Source organism: Rhipicephalus microplus, chromosome 2, assembly GCF_043290135.1.
Source record: "Rhipicephalus microplus isolate Deutch F79 chromosome 2, USDA_Rmic, whole genome shotgun sequence".
In the NCBI taxonomy this organism is placed as follows: Eukaryota; Metazoa; Arthropoda; class Arachnida; order Ixodida; family Ixodidae; genus Rhipicephalus; species Rhipicephalus microplus.
The window spans coordinates 269,200,603-269,207,767 of record NC_134701.1 but is presented as its reverse complement, the minus strand read 5'-3'; the positions used below and the strand labels follow the sequence as shown (position 1 = coordinate 269,207,767).

At 45.2% G+C, this 7,165-nt stretch overlaps 1 non-coding gene across 1 annotated transcript; it reads left to right on the top strand.

The window, feature by feature from the left end:
* The first annotated feature begins 2,704 nt into the window (after positions 1-2,704).
* Positions 2,705-2,776, top strand: TRNAP-CGG (transfer RNA proline (anticodon CGG)). Its single transcript has one exon. It is a non-coding gene; the product is annotated as a tRNA-Pro (tRNA).
* The last annotated feature ends 4,389 nt before the right edge of the window (positions 2,777-7,165 follow it).

The following is a 7,165-nucleotide window of genomic DNA, read 5'->3' as shown; positions in this document are numbered from 1 at the left end:
CGCTGTGCCTATCGAAATTGCATGAGTGTCCCCGTCGACTTGGGTGTCTGTCCATGTAATCCTTAGAAGTGTTAGCCAGCGCCACTTGTGGGCAAGGTGACGTGTGGGACATTTTCACTGAGGATGGCACGCGACTTCGACTCAAGATGGCTGATTACTATACTAAAACCCCGTATGCTAACCTAGACTGATGTGGTGAGCTTCCCGCTTCGTATGAACAAAAGGGGAATTGTTTTCATAGGTTCATTTCCTTGTTATAGGCAACAAAATAAATTGAACAATCAGCCCATGGAAAGCATCGAAGACATTGTAGTCTTTATCTTTAGTTATAACTATCAAGTGAATAGGGGTAGCCGTCGTCGAGTAACGGTGACGACTGCTTCGTTTATTTTCTACTCCAATAAGAAACATGAGAATCAGAATACGCATAATGTCCCTTTTTGTACGTGGTATTCGAACCCCCAATTTTCGCATATAACGTCCGATTCTCTACAACTTACAGAAAAAGAGGCCCTTATTCCATCCATTCCTGGACATCTGGAATTCCAGGCAAGCAGAAACTCGACATTGTGTCAAATGTTGTGTTCCCCGTGATCTTGCGTTACCATGCGCACATTGTGTATCCACCACACCTCATCGAGGATTCTTGGCGTCCTTACAGCTTCTCGACTTTCACTATCATCCAGTGGATTATCTGTGGAAACCTATAGCCATGCCATCTATTAGTTCATAACGAGCCGTCTTCGGGTTCCTGACTCTTGCTTGCCTTCCGGGGAATGCGTCATGTAGCACAGCCCGTCGATGTGGCCTGCCCGTCTGCCTTCACTCCGTTTAGGGACTCCCTTCTGTGTTGGTGCTCATCACTGCGCTGCGACCATTGGCGGATGAAAACTGTGCGACAGACTGCATCTCACCTTGCCCCCGCGGGACATGCCAGCATTCTTCGGATCCACCCTGGGGTCCGCGAAATGATCTGAAACATCCTCACGTCGGTGTACGTAACTGTTATTGTATACGGTGCTGTTACAAGGACGATCTCAAAGCTTCCAGATAATGTCGCACCTCTAGATGTTACGCTGTTCGGCTGCCATACAGAAAATCTTGTGTTTCTAGTGACTGTCAGGCTGTTATAGACTCATATTCTTAAGTTGAACAAGCGTAATGTTGGGTGCATCGTTTTGCCATTCTTGTATTTTGCCACCATATACGACTGCAGCGAAATTGGTCAGCCTATTTGCATGTTTTTCTTATACATGTGCCACACATTGTGCCATGCAGTGGCATATTGATGCTCTTTTGCTTTGAACTGCATGGAAAGCTGGGCAACTTGGCTAAATCCATCTAATCAGTGTTACCGGGAGGCTCCCTTCTTGCGTCATCATGGGTTCATTGCGCATCCTACGCTCTTCCGTTTCGCTTATTTACTACTGAACTTTGTGCTCCTTTAGCTCGGTCTTGAGGTTATTTTGCGGATGTGCTCAGCAGGTTCTCGTTTGTTCAATGAAGAGTGTCAGCTGAAGCATCGTCACGTGTGCACGATAGATCTCACTTCTTTGGAATCTGTTTTCTTCTTTTATCCTGCTTAGAGAGCATTTGGCAAAACTGTGGATATTTTTTTTTCAAGAAAGGACAGCTGTTTGCTTTTAATAAGACGTGCCCTTCCTGTACAATAGAAAAAAGTGAGTGTTTTAATACTGGTGCTCACTGACACGTGCCTCGGGCATTATTCTAGTTGAGAAAGTGTGTGAGCACGTGAAGCTCGTCCCGGTGCTTTTTCTCGCTACCTCTCAACGCTGCCGAAATGCAGCACATAGGCCTCGCGTGCCGTTAAGGTCTTCTTTCCCAAAGGCTGCAACGGTCCCCGCTGCACTTGCAGTGAATACGTTTGATTATTTTCATTATTTGTTCTGAGAGCTAGTTGCTCTACACCATGAGTAAACGCGTGATTTATTATCATATTTAGCATATCACACGAATAAATAAATAAATATTGTTAACTAATATTTTGAACCAAATTCATGTAGTACAGCGTAAACATTTTAGTGATTTATTTTGAATTAAAAGCTAACCAGATGTTCGGCGGTGAACTGGAGGTTCCTGCTTAAGAAACAGGTGAGGTAATCACCGTGCATGGCTCTAACAATAAGCGGAGCAGAACTTTTGCGCTAACGGTAATAGTCGGGGCCGTTCTCTCGCCTAGCCTCTCCTGGTACTTAAATGTTTTTGGTGTTTCACAACTAATAACAAAACACGTCGTAAAAGAAACACAGTATGGCTATTCATAAAACCTCCCGAGTCGCGCTGTATGGATACATTTCTCGCTTAAATTTACCGAGCTCTGACTTCCAAACAAGAGGCATCGAACGACAGCGCTGGTGCCAGGTGCACTCAGAATAGGAGGGGAATGAACGGGCGGGCCATTTGGCTCGAGGCATGACAAGACGAACCGTGGACGCCAACGCTACGGGAAGACACTTCGATCCCTGTAAATCCAAGCAAAAATCCCCGACTGTCAAAGATTGCAACGTACGCACAGCCACAACATGTTGGTTTAGTTTAGATGAAGTGCTCTTTTCTAGCGTAGCGAGCTAAGTGTAGGCCCGCAGAACATTTCAACACTACCCATAAAATTCATGTTAAGGTAGTTTACGCCATTTGTGGCATGATAAAAAAGAATAAATATACATTTTCTAAAGCATATGTCGGCTCGTTGGTCTAGGGGTATGATTCTAGCTTCGGGTGCGAGAGGTCCCGGGTTCAAATCCCGGACGAGCCCTAATTTTTTTTAGCTTTTACGAGCTCCCGTCTGCTTAGCCTTCCACAAACGTCAAACAATCTCGCAATTTATTTCTAGATTGCGCACCATTACTTCAGAAAATATAACACCACCTATAGGCTTCTTTCAGTGTTGTAAAATAACATGACATGACAACTTTACTGGAGTCCTGGGGAATGATATTTAGGGAATGCTGACCTACAGATTGATAAGCTATACTTTACCCTCTCCCCCCTCTTTTATATACTTCTCAACCTTGCTACCCTGTCTCGCCTCTTTAAAATAGCGTACTCACGCAGCTCTATCTTTTGGGTCTCTAGTATGGTTATGGTGCTATACTTGCTGACTCGCAGGTCGCGGGATTGAATCGCGGCCACAATAGAGACGAAAATGCTTGAGGGCTGTGTGCTTAGATTTAGGTGCACGTTAAAGAACACCAGATGGTCAAATTTTTTGGAGCCCTCCACTACGGTGTCTCTCAGAATTGTATCGCGGTTTTGGGACGTTAAACTCCAATAATTACTCTTATCTCTTCGCCTTTCCTGCATAATGACATGCAAGGCAGTGCTGTGCTTTATGCTCTGCCTTCCTGGTTTCCCTTTTTCTCACCCTCACTTCCCTGTCCAGCCCCCAGCGCTGTACAATACTGTATATGATGCTTCCTCTAGAAATATGCCTGCTGCGTCACTCGCTAAACCATTGCAGCTGTCCTGCGTTGAGTTGTGGTCGCTTGTCAAGAGATGGCGCCCAGTTCTACCCTCTTATGAGCCATCTTGGCGCCCCTTTCTACACCGCCCAACCACCAAGTGGTGTCAACACAAGCAAGATTGATTGATTTGTGGGGTTTAACGTCCCAAAACCACCATATGATCATGAGAGACGCCGTAGTGGAGGGCTCCGGAAATTTCGACCACCTGGGGTTCTTTAACGTGCGCCCAAATCTGAGCACACGAGCCTACAACATTTCCGCCTCCATCAGAAATGCAGCCGCCGCAGCCGGGAATCGAACCCGCGACCTGCGGGTCAGCAGCCGAGTACCTTAGCCACTAGACCACCGCGGCGGGGCAACACAAGCAAGAAATACTGAGGGTAAGCGAATACAAGTACGTCGTAGTATGGATAAATGAGGGTGATAGATGTGTGGATGTATAGGAAAGAACATCCGCAGCAACGGCAAAGAGGAATGCTGCAATAATGAAGTACAGAGCGTTGGGGCGATACAATAGGTACGAGGTGCTTCGAGGATTGTGCAAAGGTGCCATGGTTCCGTGATGACTTTTGGGAGTTCAGTGGTGTGCATGTGGTCAGAAGTGCAATCAAGAATGGATGTAGATCAAAGGACAGCTGGACGCTTTTGCGTTGGGCGCTCACGGGAAGACGGCAATTGAAGATGTAAAGAGCGATAAGGGATGGATAAGGGAGGATAAGGGATAAGAGGATAAGGGATGTAAAGGGATAAGGGATGGAGCGATAAGGGAGGGATGGGCAAAATTAGGGGCAAAATAAGTTTCCAAGCGAGGCTACGAATATGATAGAGAATGGAAAGACAGAGAAAATGTTTCGTTATTTGTATAGGATAAGCGCTGATCCACAGTGGAGAAAGAGAACTAGGAGGCTCTGTTAAATATACGGCTGGCAGTGTGAGGGGTATGACAACAAAGAGCGTTAAATGAAAAGTCAGAGGAAGCAAGGGAATTGACTGAATGACAGAGATGGTAAAAAAAAAACTGACACTGAATAACTACCAAAAGGGCAAAAATGAGATAAGCAAGGAGGCATTTCATGATAATTCTAGGGGAAGCGTTTTACTGCTTGAAGCGAGATAGGCTTGCCTTATAGAACGCGCGGTTATAAAGCAAGATTTAGCAAAGAAGGACAATGCATATGCTGTGGGCAAGATAAGAAAACGAATGAGCATATTGTGGTTGAACGTGGAGATATACAGCAAGGTGTACGCTTGGGCGCGAGTTTGAGTTTTACGGATGACTATGGCAAGCTGAAAGCACCACTGATGGAAATAAGTAAGAGTTTATTAGAGCATTGCTGGCAGAAAACTAGGAAAATGGACCAAAATAAGTAGTGAGAAAAATAAGAACATTCTGACGTAAAGGGGCACAGAGTTGGGCAGTCAATTTGAGTTCCTTTTCTAGAGTAAGATAGATTTAATGGGAATAATAAATTAGTCCATTAGAGCAATTTCAAAAATAAGAAAACGTTTTTTTTATTTGTAGAGCCTGGTGGCACACTTGTCACCACCCCGTTATAAATAGGACGCTATATCTTTCGTCTATTTATCAATGCGTTGAAAGGGGTGGGGGTGTTGTGATGTCGGGGGTGGTGGAGCGCGATGCATACATGTAGGTCGCAAGTGGCCACCACAAAAAGCGCTAGCAACCACCTCCATTCATCATCATCATCATCATCATCAACAACAACAACAACAACAACAACAACAACAACAACAACAACAACAACAACAACAATCAGCCTGACTAAGTCAACGGCAGGACAAAGACCTCTCCCCTGTTCCGCCAGTTAACTCGGTCCTGTGCTTGCTGCTGCCAATTTATACCCGCAAGCTTCTTAATCTCATCTGCCCATCTAACCTTCTGTCTCCCCCTAGCCCACTTGCCTTCTCTGGGAAACCAGTTATCCTAAATTGCCAGTGGTTATCCTGTCTACGCGCTACATGTCCGGCACATGTCAATTTCTTCTTCTTGATTTCAACTATGATATCCTTAACCCCCGTTTGTTCCCTAATCCACTCTGCTGTCTTTTTGTCTGATAAGGTTACGCCTACCATTTTCCTTTCCATCGCTCGCTGCGTCGTCCTCAATTTAAGCTGAAGCCTCTTTGTAAGTCTCGAGGTTTCCGCTCCATAGCTAAGTACCGTCAAGATACAGCTGTTATATAATTTCCTCTTGAGGGATAGTGGCAATCTACCAGTAATAATTTAAGAGTGCTTGCCAAATGTGCTCCACCCCATTCTTATTCCACTAGTTACTTCAATCTCGTGGTTCGGCTCCGTGGTTATTACCTGCCCTAAGTAGACATAGTTTTTTACAACTTCAAGTGCACTGTTACCTATCTCGAAGCGCTGCTCCCTTCCGAGGTTTTACATTTTTTTCGATTCCATTAGAAACTATTAAAAAGGGAAACGGAGGAGCAGGAGTTTTGTGACTGACGCGCCAAACATTTCTGTAGCAGAGGCGTTGGCTATAGATGCTTTTGCCTGCATGAAGATAAGTGCCATGGGACGACGACGGCAGCATACGATAACAACATACGATAGCTCGGGGCCATCAAGAAAATACATGCTTTCTTCCTTGTACTGACAAGTTTCAGTGAATCCTTGCTTTGTTTTGGCGGCATGTTGCATACCACAACTGTAACACTGATTGACATGTGGGGTTTAATCTCCCAAAACCACCATATAATTGACAATGTAACACTATCTGGGTGTTCGAAGTATACATAGTACCAGTGGGTGAATAGTGACTAGGATCCGAATAAAGTGGATCCGACCTATCGGCCTCATCATACACATTGCACGTTGCCGTAAGTGCAAGGAACGTACTAGACGGAAAGCTCTCTAGACGAGGGGTTGAGTGGATGTTCTTTCATCCGTGCATGTGCTTAAGGATTTCATTAGGGAAACACAGGTCTTGAACTATAGCTTAGTTATTTAAGATGAGCTTGACAAGGTGCAGGAAATGCGAGCTGAAAGCACTCCCAGCATATGTCTGCTGTGCAGTTGCAACTTCCGTCTCTAGTGTTTATTTTGTACTAAAAGCTACCATAAGAGGCAGCCCATTTTGACATTGGGGAAGTGTTTCTGTGTACTGCATCGCTTCTAGCAGATGGATCTTTCCCGCATAGAAGTACGACGTTGCAATTCATCAGGCCGTTTTATCGAAGACGTCATATATCCAGACACTTGCCCGAATGCCACGTGCCCCACATGTTTTTTTTTTCATGTCACCCACACCTCATGTAGTTTCATACGGAACTTTTGAGGATAAATAAATAAATAAATAAATAAATAAATAAATAAATAAAAAGCAACGCTACGCTCAAACACGTGAGCGAGGTGAGGTGAACGAGCATTAACTGCCTTAACCAGATGGGTGGACGCAGTAGGCAGTTCACATAGTTCACATAGGCGGGCGCAGAGTTCCTTATCAGGGGGGGGGGGATATGGTTCATCGCAGCACTTCCTCACTCTTTTGTGTCACTGTATTCATGGAGCAGATTTTGCGCCTCCTGCTTGGCCTCCTGGAGCTTCCACACAGTGACCATGCTCGGCTTCCTGGTGCCAGCTATTGAGAGAAGCACTCGCACACTCGGCAAATGATACGACGGCACTGACAAATGCAGCTGGTCACTGAG